This window comes from Parasteatoda tepidariorum, chromosome 11 (assembly GCF_982258835.1).
Source record: "Parasteatoda tepidariorum strain Cologne lab strain chromosome 11, Ptep-v5.0, whole genome shotgun sequence".
NCBI lineage: Eukaryota > Metazoa > Arthropoda > Arachnida > Araneae > Theridiidae > Parasteatoda > Parasteatoda tepidariorum.
In genome coordinates this window covers 36000667-36022026 of record NC_141765.1, presented here as the reverse complement: position 1 = coordinate 36022026, position 21360 = coordinate 36000667, and the positions used below count along the sequence as shown (strand labels likewise).

The 21360-nt window shown below is 28.1% G+C and overlaps 1 protein-coding gene and 1 long non-coding RNA gene across 2 annotated transcripts in view; one reads left to right on the top strand and one right to left on the bottom strand.

The window, feature by feature from the left end:
• Nucleotides 1–21360, top strand: part of Fas1 (fasciclin 1 Fas1 domain-containing) — a 276999-nt gene that overhangs the window by 107742 nt on the left and 147897 nt on the right. The window lies entirely within an intron of this gene.
• Nucleotides 499–20342, bottom strand: LOC122269369 (uncharacterized). Its single transcript, XR_006225146.3, has 3 exons — nt 20158–20342; nt 12600–12777; nt 499–1721 (listed from the first exon to the last, which is right to left on the bottom strand). It is a non-coding gene; the product is annotated as an uncharacterized LOC122269369 (long non-coding RNA).

Below are 21360 nucleotides of genomic sequence, written 5' to 3'. Positions count from 1 at the left end.
AAAACGTGAAAATTTTGTTCAAAAATAATCTACTCCAAAACGTGGCTAAACTTTCCCATAATTATGCTCAAGTATTGAAAATATTTTAATAAGAGGCTGCATTGTATGAAATCCAAACATTATTCGCATTGAATTTAATGTTATATATTAGTGCTGTAAACTGAGACTAAAAATTAATATATAAAGGAGCCAAAACCACGTTGGCTCAAGGGATAGAGCGTTCGCTTCCTAATGAGATGAACCAGATATATGCTGTATATATAGATTAATATGCTTTAAAAATAGAATTCTTATTTTTATTAACTTATTTAGTTTATTGTTAGCTTAAATAATAATAAATTGGTATTAAAACTATTTTTGAATTTATATTCTTTTGGTGAAATAAATGTTAGGATTATACAAAAATTATTAAAGGTTTGCGTAATTACTGCAGTAGGTGTGAATTATTAGTTAAGTAGGTGACAGAGATCAAAAATTTTTAAATAACTATAAAAGAGATACATTGAATAAAAAGTATTTTGTTTCATTTCGTAGAATTGTGTATCTTTAACTATTTAGCACTTCTCATATAAAACTCATTAAACATAACGTCTGAGCTGTGGTTACTCGAGGGATAGAGCGTTCACCTCCCTATGAGGTTATCCAGTTTCGAATTCCAGTAGTGGCTGGTTGATACGAATTCTGCTCCCGGTTCCCATAGTGTTGACCAAAGATATCCTCAGTGGTTGACGGTTTATGGCCTAGAATCCCCTTGCCGATGCGTTAAAAATGAGAAGTGGATTATTGGTTTATTGGAATTACATACACAGAAGAGCGATTACGTTATGACCACCTTCCATCTATAACAATGCGCTCGCCCAGGTTTTCATGGTTTCTCGCCCAGGAACAATGTTTTCATGGGGCACATTAGGACCCATAATCCTCATAGAACAATCCTTGACGTCTGTAAGCTACTTGAACATAGTTGCAGACCAGGTTCACCCATTCATGGAAACAGTTTTTCCCGCGGGGGATTGTGTTTACCAACAGGATAATGCACCATGTCATAAGGGTCGAATCGTCATGGATTGGTTCGAGGAACATTCCAGTGACTTTCAAGTCATGTCTTGGACCCCAAATTCACCTGATCTTAATCCAATAGAGCATATTTGGTCCTACTTGGAAAACCAAATTCGCACTGCCTCGCTACCCCCTCGTAATGTGAGGGAATTGCAAGACCAGTTGGTGAGCGCTTGGAATCAGAAACCTCAGACTACCTATCAGCACCTTGAGGAATCAATGCCACGGCGGGTGCTAGCAGTTTTGAGGGCTAAAGGTGGTCCTACATGTTATTAGCAGAGTGGTCATAATGTAATGGCTCTTCGGTGTATATTTGCCGGCTTGTGTGCTCAATTTCGAATTATAAACCTTCATCATATAGAGGAACAGGTAGCACAAAACAGATAAGGACAGCACGAAGATACATCCAGTGTGTACCTCCATGATTTGCGCAGCGTTTGCCATATCGTTCGGTCAAGAAAGCTCCATGGGAAGTTGCTCTCCTAGTTTTCCTAGCCATGCAACGCAAATGCGGGTTAGTTCCATCAGAAAGTCCTTCACGAAAGCTATTTTGGTCCAATACTGTATCCAAAAGCTCCCTTGTCTTCTGGGTTGGGTGGATTGTTTAATGGTGACGGGACTCGTATTTACTCCATCCAGAGAAACTTCTAGGTATCAGTAGCCTATTAAGTAATCATTTCAACAAATAATATTAGCTTTGATACCCCATTAAAAGTTATACTAAAACACAGAATTATTTTCAGAATTAATAAAATGCAATTAAAATGTATAATGCAAAATCTGTTGATAAAATGAACAATGAAATATATTTCGAAACTCTACATTTAAGTACATTGTAGCTGATGTAAACTAAATTTTCCAAAACATCTTCTTTTCTTTAAAATCAATACACCTTTTCATACTTAATGGTTTTGGCAGAAGAACTATTTGTATGACTTTTAAGATATAAATGTTAGTTACTTAAGTGTATAAAAATATATTTTTCGTAGCAGCTGGGTTAAAAATAAAATAGGAAAGAAATAACACTCTCATAGTTAAATTGGAGAAAGAGTTTTTTTAAGAATGTTGAGAGGACTGTTTTCTTTTCTTCTCTTTCAAATTTTTCTTTCTTTTCAGAATAATTCTTAGGAGCATATTTCCGTGAAGATTTTTTTCAGTTTTATATTACATCTCATAGTTAAAAAAATTGGTTCGAGTATTCCCGATGTCAGAAATCAATATACACAAAATTCTTTTTGTCGCAAAAGCGCTAAGATTTCAAGATTTTTTTTCGCCTTTAAAAGGAAAAAATAAAATGCTCTTCACTGACTAACATCAAAGAATAATCTCTTCCTTTCTTCCTCTGAAAAAAATAATTATATAAGTAATGCAGGCATACTATTTTTTCTTTAAACTAATCATTAATATAAAATTTTATCTTTTTAAAGTGTGCAACTGTCTTATGACACTGTTTTATTCATAACCATCACACATAAAAAAAATTTGTACCATTTACGTCTGATCTACTGATTTGAAGCGTATTTGTAGTACTTTTTTGTAGTACTAGAAGCATGTAAGTACTTTTTTTAAAAAATACAGAAGATTTAGAGCCTGTGATATCTAATATATAGTAAAATATTATCAACTGAATATTATTCAAATCATAAAATGCCTTAAATTATACGGTTTAACTAATGTGTGAATAAATTTGGTTTGTATAATATTTATTATTTGTTTCTTTAATATTTCAGTATATTTCAAAAGAGAAGCTAAATGCATATTGCCAGGCGTCTCCATTTACATTGTGTTTTAATATATTATCATTATTAGTAGACCAAATTAGATAAGACAAATTTTTGCCATCACTTAAGTAAATTTTTATTTGTCTGTCTATTCTATTTTTTTAAACGGAAACAAACATTTAAAAGAATTAATGTTAAAAAATGACTTTAGCTATAGCGAATGGAGTTCTTCTCTATTGTTAACCCTACTCTTCTTTACTGTTAACCCTTCCCAATTGTTAAAAACGCTTATTAATTTAAATAACAGTTTAGAAATTAAAAAGAAACAATACTGATGATACTTTACTGCGTATAGATTAGATTTTTCATTCAAATTACAAAGCTGTGGGAGCATGTAATTCTAATTAAATTAACTAGAAATGAAACAGAATTTTAAATTTGCCAGCTAGTGGGGCTATCTCAAATATTAACTACTCAATATTCCATAAGGTGAAACTTGCGTTATACTATTGAGTAGCATATTGCAAATTAAAATACCTTGACACCACATTAAGCTGCTAAGAACTAAAGAGGGAGAAACTAACTAAAGTTGAGTATCTCATGTGAGTAGTTATTATTCACATAGACACCGTTTAATAACAATACACATTATAGTTCAAAGCATTAAAAACATAATACGTAAAACATTTTTCACAAAAATTGTCTTTACTTTCTTGTTTTTTATATAATTTAATATTTTGAAGATCAGGTTTAATCAAATACAAATACAAGAAAGGTATTCTTTGTACGCATGCCGTATATTTAAGCCAGTATTTTGACGCTAGCTTTTATTTCTTGTTAAAAACAGAATATCATTTATAGCTTGCATGAAAAAAAATTGCTTAAAACTTCAGTTTAAAATATTTATAGTTCAGATTTAATATTAAGCTCAATTCTCAAACCTGAGCTCAGAAAAAGATGCTTTAAAAGCATCTATCTTGTTATTTACTGTATAAAAACAAATGGAAATTTGAATTTATTTTGCATAAGAGCTTAGATTTTTTATTTATTCTCTCATATAACAGCAGTTATTCTCAAATCTACTTTTCCTTTTAACCTCTTCAAAAATCTCCCTAGGTATTTGCTTCCAATTTTTAGAACTTTCAAAACGTCAGTTCTCCAAAATTGAGTCAAAAAGTGCCTCATTTTTTCATAATAATTTGATTGAATTTACACTTTAAAATTTAACAATTATTCCTTAAAGATTATTGATATGAACTCGATTTGAAGAATTATTTTCAGAACCAATAATATTAAATTTCGTTCCTATGCAATCTATATCTAGATATGAATGAAAAGACTGGAATTTAAATATCTGTATTTGATATGGAAAAAGTAATAAAGATATTTATTACTTTATTGCCTGTTTAAGCACCAGTATAAATAAAGAATCTAATTCTAGATGTTTCTGCTTGAATCGATCTAGCTATGAAAAATCTTTTAATAATATATAAATATACAACAGATCACAAAATAAAAAAAAGCCTCACCACGGATTACTTTTGATCTAATTATCGGATCGTCGTGTTATAGGACTCAATCTTAATGGCTCTTGTGGGTGACCTTAAATATGCAAATTAAGTATTGCTGACAATATTTTTAAGTTACAAAATCAGACACAAAAACGTACTTTTTCTGAATCAACATAACTTTTTTTCAACGGATTCCGATTTTTGACCTGTAAAATGTAGGGGGTAATCGCAATCTGGGAACCTGGAGGTTTGGATCCCTTCATGTTGATTTCCCTTTTGCATATTTCGTCACATCTCGAGGATTTTTTAAACAAACTGAATAAAAAAACGTTTTGCACATAATTATGTAATTCGTTTCTCCAAAGATACTCCATGCAAAATATAAGATTTAGTAAATATTTATAATTTTTTATTTTTTTTACTTAATAATATTCAAAAAAATTTAATGTAAGGTTTAACATTGCTTACATCACTTTAAAAAATGCAATTTTAAATAACAAAATGTGAAATTTAAGCGAAATTTGTCGATCAGTCTCCGAGAAATCAAATTTTGAAATAGTCGTTTCTCTAAAAATAACTATTGAGACCATATTTCCTAGATTGCATCCATACCTTTATACTTCAAGGGTTATAAATCCAGGACATTTTAAAAACCATATGCTTATTTAGAGAAAGTACGTTTTTCTGTCTGATTTCGTAATTTAAAATATCGGCTGCTCTAATCAATTAGCATATTTGAACCCTTAGCATTGAGTCCTAGAACGTGCAGATACGATTATTCGATTAAAAGTTATTCAGAGTGGTCCATTCATTTTTTTACGTACTGTACGTTAGCGACTATGAAATATATTAAGGATTTATTACTATTAGTTGAAAGTAGTTTCTTGGCCTAAAAAGTAGGTTTAATGTGCTTTATTTACTAAAAAAACTAATTTTAATATTTTTCATTTATTTTTAAAAATAACCAGGTAAGCCAGGATAGTAATAACTCGGCAGGGATGCGTGGACGTGGCCTAGTGATTAATTCCTGATAAAATTTCAAATACTAAGATTTTAATATAGCATAGATTATTACATTTCAATAAGAATTTAAGATAAATGTGAGAATTTCGAATTTTATATTATGGCCGCAGCACCACTTTTAAAGTCTGCTTTCTTGTATACACTAATAAATTGTTGTCTATTTACGAATGCAATAAAAATAAATCCATAGTAGAAAATGCAACTAGTGACAATGGAACATTTGAACTTAAAATAGGAAATTTTGTTTTGAATCAGGTCTTCATGCAAGTTGTAATCTAAATAAAGAATACACTTGCTGAAAGAAAAGAAATTCACCACCTGAAACCAATGCACGTTTTTGAATGCAAAATCGAAATCAAACAAATAAATTTTCTTATTAAATTTGCATGAAATTTTTGGCGCGTGTATGATAAAGCGCAGACTCATCTAGTATAGCATTTTGGCGAGATTTTTTCCCATCACATCCAATATTCATGGAAAACTATGCACGAGCAAAGGATAGGTGTCATGGTTTTGGTATAAATTCAAGCTGATAGCCGAAGAAAAGCTCTAAGAAGAAAAGATGCAAAAAGAAAGAAAAAAAAGCGGTTTCAGAATTCTGATAAAAGTTTTAAGAATTCTTCAAGCGTGAAAAACTACACATTTTAAACAATATTCTTGCATGGTAATGAAAGTAATATTTAGATTTCACGATCCTTAGATAAATAGAGCTCAGAAATTTACAGTTATAATAATGATTTCGGAAAAATTAATAAAAATGTAATTGTTATAATTAATTTATTTTAGTTTTATACTAATAAATCCATGGTATTATTAACCTATATTATTAACCTATATATCGGAAAATGGAACACAAAAGATTAAAACATTTTTTTTTAAATTAAATTCAAGGAAAAAAAATTTTGAATATTATTTAATAATTTTAACTCTCACAAAATTTTTATCAAAACATGCAGTTTCATTATTATTCAATAAGCAGGTATTTTAACTAATCTTTTTTAATAAATAAATTTGTTAATTTAATTACTAAAACATTCGTCAATTTCTTAGTTAATTTTAAATGTATAAAAAAATAGCTCTGAGTCACATTTATCTGAGTTATTTTCTCTTCCTGTATAATTTTTGTTGCTGAAAATACTTACTGAAAATATATTTAAATGCAAAAACCCATAGCTTAAAAAAATAAATATATTCAAAAAGATTTTAAAAAAAGCTAATATATTACTTTAAAAATTTAAAAAAAGCAACTCAATATACAAGTATACAATCAATATACAAGTGTAGTGGAGCATTTGATCATATCTTTCAACAAGTTCTGCATTACCCCTATTACCTATGAGACTGTCTATTGTTACCGATTCATATTTTAACCATACGTTAAAGGACAGTTATAGAAAACGATGATAATGATATGATTTGAAATCAGGTATAAACTTTTTTTAAAATCAACATTTAGTTACAACCCATCGATACTAAAAATGAGAGCATATTTATTGAGTTCACTTCACAAAATATCTGCTAAAAATTATATTACAAAGTAATATTTTCATATACATATACATTGAAAACAATTGATTTTACTTTTATGTATTGCTTTTTCTGCAAATAGAACTTAAAAATTGATTTAAAAAAGCAAATTTGTATTTCCGTTCCGTAATGTATCTTATTTACCATAAATTTCAAAATTTTTAAAATAAATTAATTAATTCTATTTTCTTTTTAGATGATTTTGTCACGAGGTTTTCATAAATAAGCATAACAATAAGCAAGCCATATATTTAAAAAGTTCTTTGAATACAAAAAATTAACTAATACTGAGGCCACTTACCAATCCATGAAAACAATGATTATTAAAAAAATGAGTGCAAATTCTACAAAAGAAAAAGAGTAAACTAATAAAAAAGCATCCCCATGTTTTTTTTTTATCGAGAATAAAAAAATCCCCCCTAAAAATAATTAGGAGATCCAACCAATATTTTGTTTTAAAGCAACGCTAAACCTGAAAGGGTTGACATAAAATCAAAAAAGCAATATTTCTGTTAAATTGTGATGCAAATTATACTTAATTTTGACTAACCATATTTTCCTAAATAATTGAAGATTAATTACGACAAATCTCTTTTAGAGAGTTTCTTTTTTTATTACAATACTGAATGTTTTTTATTCTTTTCAAATTAATTGAAACAATTAAATAAAACGTAAATAGCATTTTTAAAACACATTACTGGAAGATTTTTTGTATCCTTTGAAATCATTACCTACGCATTCATTCACTAGTTATTTTTCGAAAACTAGATTATAGATTTTTATTGCATACTTAAACAGAAACATGAAAAAATAATTTACCTTATTCAAAGTTAATAGTTTAGTAACTAGGGTCCTAGCTGACAGGAACTAAACACCTGCTTTCACCGGAATTTTCCCCTATCCCTGTGACCGAAAGACTAAGTAATCAAAGTGGTAATAAAGTAATTAAGGAATTTACATTTTCTTCGTTCTTATTCCTCCAAAGCTTTAATTAATTTTAGTGAAAGAATGTTATTTAGAATAAACAAAAAAAACTCATTTTAAGTTTGTTTCAAATTATTCGAACGAACTTGAACTGAATGTTGCGGAACATCATTATATCTTTATATTGAGATGTTAATTATATGAAGTGTCTCAAATAATAATGCAGCTGTTTTTAATTTATAAGTAAGTTTTAGAAAAGTTTACTTGTTTTGCAATTTTTTCTTCAAAAAAAAAACTAGCATTTTTTCATTGATTTATTTTTTTTTATATAAAGTGACGTTCTTTATGGCAGTTATAACAATACATAAACTTAGAGGTCTCGAAAAGTAATTAATACTGAGTGATTAACTCTGCAACATGCTCTTTGCTTTAAAAAAAAACTTCGTTAAATTAGTCTATAAGTATATAAGTTTTACAAGTATTAGTGCAGCATGGTTCAAGAACTTGAGGAGACAATGAAAAATTCTCATTCCCTCATATCATCAACGTTGTTAGTGTATTAATCTTCTTTTTTTTTGTTAGTGCAACAGCCCCTTGCAGGCTTTGGCTCCCTCAACAGCTGACAAATGCCAGCGCCTCTTAGCCATGGCAACTCCCTTCCAACTTCTAAACTTTAGGGTTTTCAGGTCATTTTCGATATCGTTGAGACATCTAGTGTTCCAAATCTCAAGTCTCTTTCCATGCCGAGTCATCTGGGTAAAACGGAGCCGGTATATGCACATTGTTGAGGTTTCTGAACTGGAGGCCTTTCACTGGGTGGGGTAGTTGGCCCCACGGCCAAACCCCAGCCTGGAGGACCAATCCCCTGATATAATTCCCAGGGTCAGGGTGCCCAGCTGTACCCCCAGACGCTGGGTACCCATTTTAGTCACCTTTTGAGACATGCATGAGCTACATTGAGACTATTTTTTTAGTGCATTAATATGCGGTAAAAATTTTATTGTCTTCTATTCCAACTTTCTTGCAGTAATTGGTTGTAACAGTGTATTTTATTTTAAAAATTCAATTATTGGTACCCAAAATTTCCTGATGGGATTTACCTGTGCAAGGGTGGTTAACCTGTGTTAGGGAGGAATAGGTAAAGACAGAGATTGCCGTAACGTGTTCATGATTTCAAACAAAATATAAATATTTCATTAGTAATCTGTTGTAATTTAAAAAGCTGAATTTTGAAGAGTTGATGTAGTTTTGGAGAAAAAAAAATTAAGTTTTGAACACTCTGTTCAGTGTGGAAAGCTATGAGGCTTCTATTCACTTTTGCTGCTTCATACTTAAACAAAGTAGGGTTTTCAGCAGTTGCTTTTCTAAAAAAAGGAAACTTCAGGAAATAAGGTAATTTTGAATTTCCTGGGCACTCAAAAAAGAAAGTATAATCAAAACTACCAGATCATGTTACAATTTACAGCGTTTCTGTCTTTATGGGAACACAAAAAACTTTAATTTTTAAAGAAGTGATTTAGTCATCATTTTAGTAAAATTAACAAAATAATATTTTATAATATGTAATTAAATTTGGTGAATGTGATAGAATTTGGTAATTAAATTATCATATCTTAGAGCATAGTATAAAAACCATTTATTCAGTTACAATTATATTTCATATATTTATATTTTAGGTTCATATTCAGTTTCATATTTTTTTTCAAAACGTATACGTTAATAAATATTATAATTTTGAAAACCAGATTTTCTGATAAACTATTGCCGTATTAATAAAAACAATAGGAAAATGGTTTAAAAACCGTAATGCAACAATATATTTTGGTTTTATCGATTTTTTATGGATTAGAATTTAATAAACCAGAATTGTGTTTATTTTCTTTCCACTTACTGTTACTTTCATGGTTTTCTGTTTCTGGTGTAAAGCATGTGAAGCAAGGATTGTTTACGCGTAATAATTATTACATCGTAGACAATAATTACATTACTGTGCTGTCGTAATGCAATTTAAAACCTCGTATGGAAGCGCAAGTTGAAAAAGTTCAGAAACTCCTGAAATGATCATATCTTTAGAAAAAAGAACAATGCACAAGCAACAGTACAATGCGAAACCACAAACATAAAGCTAATTATATGTAATTGCTTCCTGTTGTTTTAAAATAAAAATAAAGAAATTGAAAAAATAATTTTCAAAAGGAATGTAGTAAAAAAAACATAAACACTTGGAATTAAATTTCAAAATTATTAACATGACTATTTTTGCTATCGTTTGTTGTAAATTCAAAAAAGAAAAAGCCTTTTTTTAAAGAAAAGATGTTAATTGTATGTTTTTAATGCCCTAAACAGCATAAATTACACAAAAAAGAAAATATTTTTACTATCTTTAATTGTCCAGTGATACAAAAATAATCATTTTTTTACCCAAAATATCGCGATGTTACGAATTCCTTCTATTTATTAAAAAAGCTCCCTACAAGCAAGAAGTTTCAGAAATGTCATCGACGTTATGAAATCATGTTTTTATCAACCATTCAGTTTTCATAGGAAAGAAAAATAATCATGAAGATGACATCCTAAGACTTAAAAGTCTTTTCAGCGACGATGCCACAGAGCACAAAAGAATTTTTCAGCAGGGGTATTGAAAAAAAAAATTAGAAGTCAAAATATTTTGTGTCACATATTTGTACTCGTTTTTACTTTAACGATAAATGCGGGAACAAAAACAAATACTCAGAAGAAAATAAACTTTCTCGCATTTATTTGCATTCGAATCTTCCAAAATCTCCGAAATAATGAGAAAAAGTGCTTTGGAGCTGAACTAGAGAATCATCAGCTTTATACGGGGCTGTCATAAAATTTGCATCAATTTTACTTTTCTTTGATGGATGAAGAAAACCATTTTGGGTTCCTGGTCTGGAAAGAACTTGACACTTACTAATTTTCTTGTTTCTTCTTTCGTTTTATTTAAATCTCTGTTAGAATAAAACCTATTTTTTATTCAAACATAAATAAATTTTACATCTTTGAATTTTTTCCCCACTTAAAATAAACACTTTTTTTGATTGTAGTTTTAAATAAGTACTCAAAAAAATAAAAATTAATAACTATAATTCGAAGAAAAAAATTGCACCAGATATTTTGCAACCTCCTGCTCAAGGTGCAACCAGGAATCTTCTACTAAAAGTATAACGAAACATCCAAACTAAAGTAAACCATCCGATCAGTACTAAAAGTTTTAGTTTCATCCTTCATTTACCAAATTATTAATAAATTATCAAAATATGCGAATCTTTTTTGCCCCATTAATTAATGTTTATTTTACGCTTTGATTTTTTTTTAAATATTTAACATTATTTTTGTGCATTTTTAATTTGGGAATTGCACCACATTATAAAATTTAATTAAAGTTAAATAATTATTACCTTGTTTTATAACGAGGTGCATAAATCAATAAAGAAATATAAAGAACTTGCTAGCAAGTTTATTAAGATAGAAAGCTGAAAATTTAGAAATGAATAAGAGGAATCACAAAATAGCGTCTTTGAATGAAATATCAGCAACTAAATAAATAATTCCACATGTGATATTCAAGTTCAAATAACCATATGTTGTAATGATAAAAGGAATGTATATATTATTTATTTATATATATTATTTATATATATATATATATATATATATATATATATATATATATATATATATATATATATATATATATATATATATATATATATATATATATATATATATATATATATATATATATATATATATATATATATATATATATATATATATATATATATATATATATATATATATATATATATATATAATTTATATAATAATTTTTCAAGATTGGCATAGCTTCAAATCGCACTCTGAAATCAGTGTGTTCGAGTTTCTTCTTCGAGAAAGTAACACAAGTTTTTCCCCTTGATAATTTGTGTCTCATGGAAAAAGGTAAACATTAGTAATTACAATTGGTCCATTAAGAGCAGCGATGGCCCAGGGGATAGAGCGTTCACCTTCCAATGAGGTGAACCGGGGTTCGATCCCGGTGATGGCTGGTCGACACGAATTCCGCATCCGGCTTGCACCGATCCCAGTGCTGACGTGAAATATCCTCAGTGGTAGACAGATCATGGGTTAAAGTCCTTTTGCCGTCAGGCTAACCGTGTGAGGTTTTCGTGGTCTTCCTCTCCAGGTAACGTAAATGCGGGTAGTTCCAACAGAAAGTCCTTCACGAAGGCAAATTTCTCCCAATACTTGATCCAGGAGTTTCCTTGCCTTCTGGATTGGGTTCAAAATTATAAGGCTACGGAGTTGAGCATGAGAAGTCATAAACCCGAAAATTGAGTCGGCTGTTCAACGACGGTTACAAAATAAAATAAAATTGGTCCGTTAAAGAGGTCGAGAGAATAATATGGTTCTCACACTTAGTAGAGAGGGAAACTTAAAATGTTAATTCTTGCATGCTTGAATTCAAAAACCAAATGCCGGATGCGAATACTAAAATGTGAGAAGGAGATGAATTTTGAATAATAAATTAAGAAGAAGAATTTAAATGAAGAAGAAAAATGTTAGAAAATTAGAAATTGTAAAAAAATTGTAAATTAGAAATTGTCAAAAAAAAAAAATGACTTTTCTCCAAAAATTTGGTCTTTTCTTACTTTAGCAAAAGTTTTTACGACCATACCAATGAAAATCAAATGAAGTTTTTACCTTTTTTAGATTTCTTTAAACAATTGAGGCATGTTTTGAACTCAAAAAGCCGCTTTTTTTATATATTTTTTTGTTATCGTGAGGTACGTTTTAAATCAATACTTACTGTCCAAAATTGATCATTTTGAGGATTATTGGTCTGTTTCAGTATAAACAATTTCTCATGTCATCACAGAAGAAAAATTTGTCTCTTGCGTACCATAATTGATTCCTATCGCTTTTTTCCGTTTTTCTTCATGTTGAACGATATTTTGTGCATTTCTATTATTTCAAAAGCTTTGTATCTGCAAAAATTTATAAAACTTCATAAAATTCTACGTAATGAATTAATGAAGACTAGAATAAATATTATGATTGAATTACTATATTAATCATGCTTGAGAACTTTTAGGACATCCTATATACATCAAAAATTCAAAATAATTGAGCATTTTTTTTTTTAGTAAATTGTATCAATTTTAAAAAGTAAATTTGATTTAGCAGAATTTTGATATCATTAAAAAGGTAAAATAGTTTTGTTTTCCCTAAATTTTTAAACTATAACATTGTCTCAGTGCAAAAGTTTATCAAACACATTGGTTCTTACAGATATTGAACAAAAAATGACAATAATTGAATAAAAATTTGTATCCCGAAATCCAAATTCATCTGTAAATAAACTTTTTGTAATCAAAAGAAAAATCCCAGAATTCTTGTTTAAATTATTTTACTACTCGATTCTCGAAAAATTAAAATATGCCTTCGTTAAAAAGGAATTTTAAAATTTAAATAATTATTTTGTTTGATTATTCTCAATGTAGGCAAACTTAATAGAAGACACGAAAAATAAAATATTATTCTATTAATATGCATGCGTAATATAAAAAAGTGTTTTGTTTGTAGTCCTGCCTTAATGCATAGATTTTTTAAAATTATTTAAGTAATTATTATTAATAGTTATTATTTATTAACAATAATTAATCGAATCCCTTTTAGCAACATTTTCTGAATTAATTTTATTTTAATGTTATTTGCAAGTATAAAAAATATATGTGAAATAAACGTAGGAATTAGTTTCAATATAATTATATTAATTCGAAACTCTAGCTGTAATAAATACGTTACGGTTTGAGGTTAAAACAGAATTTGAACATGTTTACTAACAGAAGCGATTATACAAATATCTGGAGAATTACACTTGCCATCTACAAAAGATAATTCTTATGACCTAGATACATTTTCAAATCTACATGAAAGTATAAGTACCAAATAATTTAGCGCAAATTAGGAAATGGAAGTAACGCATTTTAAACTGATTTTCAGTTGAAGCATATTTAACTTTAGCGCTAAATAACTAACATTGAATATTTTAATACATAGGAGCAGAACGCAGACATAAATTCACTGGACTAAGGCAATTAAGCTTTGCATGCGTGCTAAACATCTCTAATCTTTAAACTAATCTTGCAATTTTGCTTGAGTAAACACAATTTAGATAAAATTTTGCTGAGATAATTACTTGTACCAATTTAATGGTTAAAGATTTCTAAAGAAATAATTTTCTAAATTGTGTTGTGGTACTATAAAATTGACTATAAAATTGACATTGTTTGCTGATATATATATATATATATATATATATATATATATATATATATATATATATATATATATATATATATATATATATATATATATATATATATATATATATATATATATATATATATATATATATAATACCGTAATTCTCGTTAATATAGCAAAATATATGGTATTTAAACCATTCATTTGGCAATTTTTCTGTTCATATCGCAACGGCTAACCGGAAATTCTGATTTTCAAATAATAGATCTTATTGCCACTCATTTAATAAAAAATACAAAACCAAACATTAAATTTAACCGAGTAAAGTGTTTTTACGATAAGGTAACATAATGAAATTACTAAATTTCACTAAATTTTTAAAATTACTAATTATCACTTATTACGAAACCATGTTTTATTGTTAAATTTACCAAATAATTAACAAAGAGCTTCTGTAAAGATTACCAAGCTTTTTGGTAACTTGTGAACATAAAATAATGTTAATATATATATATATATATATATATATATATATATATATATATATATATATATATATATATATATATATATATATATATATATATATATACATATATATATATATACATATATATATATATATATATATATATATATATATATATATATATATATATATATATATATATATATATACACATATATATATATATATATATATATATATATATATATATATATATATATATATATATATATATATATATATATATATATATATATATATATATATATATATATATATATATATATATCAGTAAAGACCAAAGACTAGGGGAACTTAACACGTTATGTTTATTAACTAAAATAATCATTTCCTTTAAGTATATTTTCATAAGTTATAGGATTAACAGTATTTCACTTGTTAAGAATATCTAAAATATTAAAAAGCTGCAGTAGCAGGATATTTCATCTTTGAAAACCTGACTAAATCAAAGAGAAATCACTTTTAAAAATTGATTAAGTTTTCTAAAGTCGGGCGCAGCTTTCTCAAGTTACTCTTCTTTCTAAAGGGATATTTTGTTTCCTTCTAGACGTTAAAGATGATCTAGATGTTTGATTACTTTTTAGAAATCACCTGATTAATATTTTTCTTCACAATTTGTAAGTTAATAAGAAAAAATAATACATATTCAGTTTCCAATACGTTCTGAAAGTGAATTAAGAAAGCATAAAATATTATTTGCTGGAAAACTACTTTATAATTTATAAGCGAATGTAAGCCATAAATAAGCAAGACTATGAATTAAACCATAAATAAGTATTGAACATGATAGTATAAATGTAATTTCATGATAATTTGTTTAAAAGTTGCAAACTTAGTAAAATTTTTCGTATTTTTATAATATATAAATCTTAAATAATTCTTAAATATTAATAAAGAAATAAAAGACTAATATTCTATAACTATAAAAAGAACTTAAGTTTCATAATAGTGACTCCTTTAGTCAAGAAAATATATCAGCATCAAGCATAATTTAATAAAATAGTTTTCTTACACTAATTAATAACTAGTATTTTTTCCTTTTTGCAAAGCTTATAATATTCAAGATCTCTTTCAGATTCTATTTTTTCTTTATCTCTAGAACGTAAAACTAACCACTTCTCGAAAACCTGCAATAAATCATTTTAGATACGTATCTAAAAGGAGTCATAAACATAGAAGATACGTTTCAGTATTTTTTAAGTGTTATAACTTTAAAAAGCTATCTTGCTGCCACCTGCACAAAATTCAGAAAATTAATCAAAAAGGGAAAGATAAGACCTTAAAGAATGCATGAAATATCCAAATGAAAGCTGTTGGTTTCGTCTAAAAGATTGCAGCTGATAATTTTTTAATGAAAGAATAAATTTACATTACATTCGACCATTCCTACATTCTTCTGAGTTATTTCTTCAGGTATTCAGAATACTGCAGTATACTTCGTTTTGCTTTAGCTAACAGCAATTTACGTGAAGATTACGTTTATATCTAAGTAAGAACAAATCCAAAAAACGTATTAATGTACTGTAAAACATCATAAAAATATTTTTCAAGTTATATGGAACTGTAGGTGATAAATAAAAGGGATGAATTTTAGCAAGATTAAAAAAAAATATTTTATATAGGATAAATGTTGTGCTGTTAAAAAAAACTAATATAATTTTATGCTCATCCTGAATGTTATAACTTTAAAAACTATCTTGCAGCCTCCTGTAACGGATTTCTAATTCGTTAACGGATTAAATTTTTCTCATCTTTCCCTCCCAAAAGAAGGAATTCATATCTTATTTCCTAATTCTAAAAAGAGATTTGCCCCAAAACCCCAAAATTATGCATATTATGGTAACGAAAGAAAATGATAGCAATATCAGTTACCTCTTTTACAATTTGATTTAAATTTTGCTTTCTTACCCAGGCTTGAAATCAAATTAAATGTATAGAACGAATAATCCAAATATTTACTGGAATACCCGTATTTAAAGACGAGGTGAAAAATGCTTTTCTTTACTGTATAGAACTACGTTTTACCTTTAGTTTTTAATCAGACAAGAAACGCGACACTACTCCAAAATTGAGCGTTGAAGTGAAAAACATCGTATATTTTTTAAATATTTTAGTATAACCTATATTTTTGAACATAGCACTTTCAGATGCGTACACTTTTAATTATGCAAAAAAAAATCACCTTTAAGAGTTCGCTCATGGGCTGCAATAGCGGCACAATTAATAAAAAATCATGTTTCGAGATAAGTGGGTTTAAAGTTTTCATTGCTAAGGAGAATGCATAAGAAATGCTTTCGTTGAGTTGTGCTAGTATTTCCGCTGAAGGAATGTGCATTTTCATATTTACACCCGTTCTTAGTCCAAAACGCGTGTTGTTTTAGTTGTGCCACTATTGCAACCCATGAGCGAGTTGTTTACTGGCTTTAAAACGAAATATTTCGTTTTGATTGCTAATATCATAGCATGCTGAAATATTCATAACATATTTCGCAACATTTTAAAAACCACATTATTATCGTGTTTGACACGTTTTCAATAAATTCAAATCATTAATATAATCGATAATCTCTCAAGCCTTGAATGTGAGAGCAGAGTAAAATCTATTTTAAGAGATTCCTTCTACATCTACCTAACCCATTAGCATACAATTCGAAAATCGTTATATAGCTGCTAATGTTTTGGATGTTTTGCGTTATATGCTAATGTTTTGTTTAATAATTTGCTGATATTTCTCGCCAAACACTTTTGAATGCGCAAGGCCAAGAAAAGAGCCTTGGCATTCAATTTAATCGATTAATTGCCAATACATGGATTTCTTAGCTTTCCTTGGCAAAAACCATGCTAACGTACACGTGGGACTTTTGATATTTTGGTGGACGGAGCTGTCCTGTAGGCTGCAGCTACACACCCGGGCCATTTTTCCAAATTTGTTAATTTATCTGTACTCAAATATGAATCATTTCATTACATTTGAGCTCTATATGATTCCAGAAAAAATAAAGTATTTTTATTTATTTTAATTTGATTCTTCATTAAGCAATTTATGTTTTTAGATAAATAATTGCTTGCCCGCATCACTCCGGAATAAAATATGGTCAATTGGAAATGCATCAATCAACACCTTCATTAACTTATAGCTATTACATCCAACAACATTCAACATTCTTAAAACAAAAATGTTCATGGATAATCATGCAATTTTTATTCACATTTAAAAAATATATATAAAACATTATTAATTACTGTATAAAATATTTCAGTTGAAGCTGTCATCATTCTTAATCATAAATTTATTATTTTTGAAGAATAACTCAACAAATTTAATTATAGCTGATGAATAAAACAAGTATATTATTACTCTAAATAGTAATAAAGAAATATAGTAAAGATGTTGCGTTTAGAAATAAAGTTTACATATAAATCTCTAATCTAAGTATCCGTATTTTTAATAAAGTTCAAAATAACGAATGATACGACAGGTTAAAAAATGAAAAGAAAATTCTAAAAATAACAAAAATAATTTTGCAGTGGAAAATAATATTTTTCCAAGCACATGTCAAACTAAGATAAAATATTTTATTTAGCAGATACGAAAGTTTGAAAAAAAATTTATTTTCTTCCATATAACTGTAACACCAAACTTGTCACATACAAAATGTCATACTAACTTACACTTTACAAAATAATGTTTTTTACAATATTTCGAAGTTATTTCATCTGTCTATATTTTTCTATTTTCAGATATATATTTATAATTTATCAAATACATAAAACAATCATTCTTATATCTATATTTTTTTCAAAAAATATTTTAAGTCATAAATATGGAAATAGCATCATATTAAATGATAAAATAACGAAAAAATAGTTTTAAACAGACATGGTAAAGCCATTTGAAAAAATTCTCGCAGAAAGTTCAATGTTTATTTTGAAACAATGTTCATTTTCTTATTTTTTAACTATCGTCAAGTACGTTGTTTCTATACTCATGGTCAGTAGTTATTACTCTTTTTTTTCACAAAGCTTGCACTCGTGTAGCTTAAGAATCTTATTTTATATTCCTAGCTCCATTTACCATCATGTGTTGTAATAAATTTTGATTTGAGAATTTCAAATATAGAACATATCAAAAATAATTTTATTAATGTTAATACTGATAGAGATCATTAGAATTCTAATTTTTTTTAAAAAAAAAAGGCTTAGTATTCACTGACCGACAGATCCAATACTCTCGCGCTTAAGAAATTTTAATTCCCGATTATCTTTTCACTGGTCGAGGCATAGAATTAGATACTTGTTTCTGCATACCTATTCATCTGCATGCTTGTTTCTTGAGGCGGGTACTAAGATGATTTCTAAGACGTTAGCGATTAACTTGAGCTACAAATTCTTTGCAACACTTTGAGATGTGGAGGGAAATTATATTAAGTAATTGTCTACTCTAAATAAATATTTTTAAATTCTAATCTGTTGCTTGGCAACCGATAAAAGTTAAATAAAAATATTTGACTATTTCCTTCTATTCCAGTTGTTGGCCAATGGTTGTTAAACGATAAACTTGTATGAGAAAAAAAAATCTTTAACCAACATAGACTGTTCTCTTGAAGTTAGCGTATGGATACCACATTTGTTAAAATATGCAGTTCCTCTGCAATCACCGATTATTTCGAACTTTATTACGATAACTGCAACGAAACTGATGTTCTGTTCAACTTCCGCGCACAAGTTTCATTATAGTTATCGGATATTGAAAAAAAGTTGTTCAGAATTTATTAAAAATATTTTTTTTTCATAACTATTCTTTGTTATCCATACAACAATGATGCATCAAGATACAGCAAAATACGCAAAAGGGATATTAACGATTAAGGGGTCAAAAATCTCAACTTCTCTCCTGTCTAAACTATTAGAACCGTATTTCTTAAATAGCGGCTACCCACCGTATTTTGAGAGTCACGAATCTAAATTCGTCGTAAAAAATTGCTTCAATTCAGAGAAAGTACGTTTATTTCAAAGTGATTTTTTCAAAGTTGAAATGTAGTCAGCACTTATTAAATAATATATTTAAGGTTAAAAACTTTGAATCATTAAAATTGTGTATTCGAGCTTGCAAATCCAATCATTGGATAAAAAATTTTTAGGGTGTTTATTTTTTTCTGCACGCTTTACACTAATAATATACTATTTTAATGATTTTGTCGTAGGCATTTTATTTACTATCATATTTTGCTATGCCATTGGTATAGTTTAATCGGCTTGTTATAAATAGTGTAATATTCATATTCCTTGTCAAAATTGAAGTCGAGGATGTACGTACTTTAAGCATCGCAAATTCTTATTTAAGCAATTAAAATACAGAACTACAAACTGAAATGAGAACTGAAAACAGAAAAATCATTTTTATGAAGGAGACAAAAAAAAACTTGAAAGGCTACTACTAGAAACACTTCTTTACGAATGTGACGGGTATTGTTTTCAATTAATAAATCCAAATTAAAAGTTATAATTATATTTTATTTATTACTTAATCATTATACTATTATATAAGGAGGAGGAGGACCACACTTACCCATAGCTGCTCGTTTTGAGAGTCTCGCTTGCAGTCGGACTGAATTCCCTGTATTCTCCGTATTTTCCCTTTTTATGGAGTTTATTTATACATTTTATTTCAAGGGGTCAAACGTGATCTCGTGGTCTTATCATGCATCCGAAGGTCGACAAATCAAGCATAATCTTGTGACAAATTTCTAGAAAGTTAAAAGTTGTAATTCGATTGCGAGATGAGACCACGGGATCTTAATCAACTGTTTAATTAACAAAAGATTAACAAGTTTGACCACGAGAATTGCCACGAGGCTACGTCGCGACACGACTCTAAATGGTTTTGATTTTTCAAACCAATGTGATTTTTTCAAACCAAACACGCGAGCAATTTGATTAGTTTTGACAGTATTTTGGCTTTTACGTCACTTAAATATTAATTTAAAACCCTTAATGCATACACTCTCTATTTACTGCATTTCTAAAAAGGGATATAATAGATAGATAGATAGATACATATAGGTTGATATATATATATATATATATATATATATATATATATATATATATATATATATATATATATATATATATATATATATATATATATATATATATATATATATATAGCATAAATGTCACTGTCGGTGAAGGGGTATATATTTATATATAAGGAACACTGCATAATCCTGAAATACAGAGAACATAATGCGAAAGGCGAAACATTTTATTATAATGCAATTCTTTAATGGCATAGTTTGGAAACATTTGACGCCTTCATTTAGGTAAAACTGCCCTTAAATTCAAGTTACTTGCGTTGAAGTATTCTTAATGCTTTTTATGTGTTCCTCCCAGACGAAAGTTATTTTACCGCCCAGTTTACCTCACCATTTCTTTTTCTGACGAAAGAGCCTCATGAATCAGAAGTCGGTGAAGGGTAATATCCACAAATGGCTATTGGACCCAAGATTTATGGCACATTGACGAAACTGAAGACCGCAAACATTTCAGTTCTTTCGAAACATAGAGCTTTGCACCAACAAATCCAGCCAGCTTGAAAACCGTTTCTCAATAGGATCGCTTGATACTTAAGAACTGTAAAGAAGTTGTTTTATGATGTAACCTGAAATTCTTGTTTCTAGAGTGTATAAAGTTTTATAAAATCAAGTAAAAAAGGTTAAAGAAAAGTACAAAAACAATAAACAATGTTAACAAAAGGTTAGAAAATCAA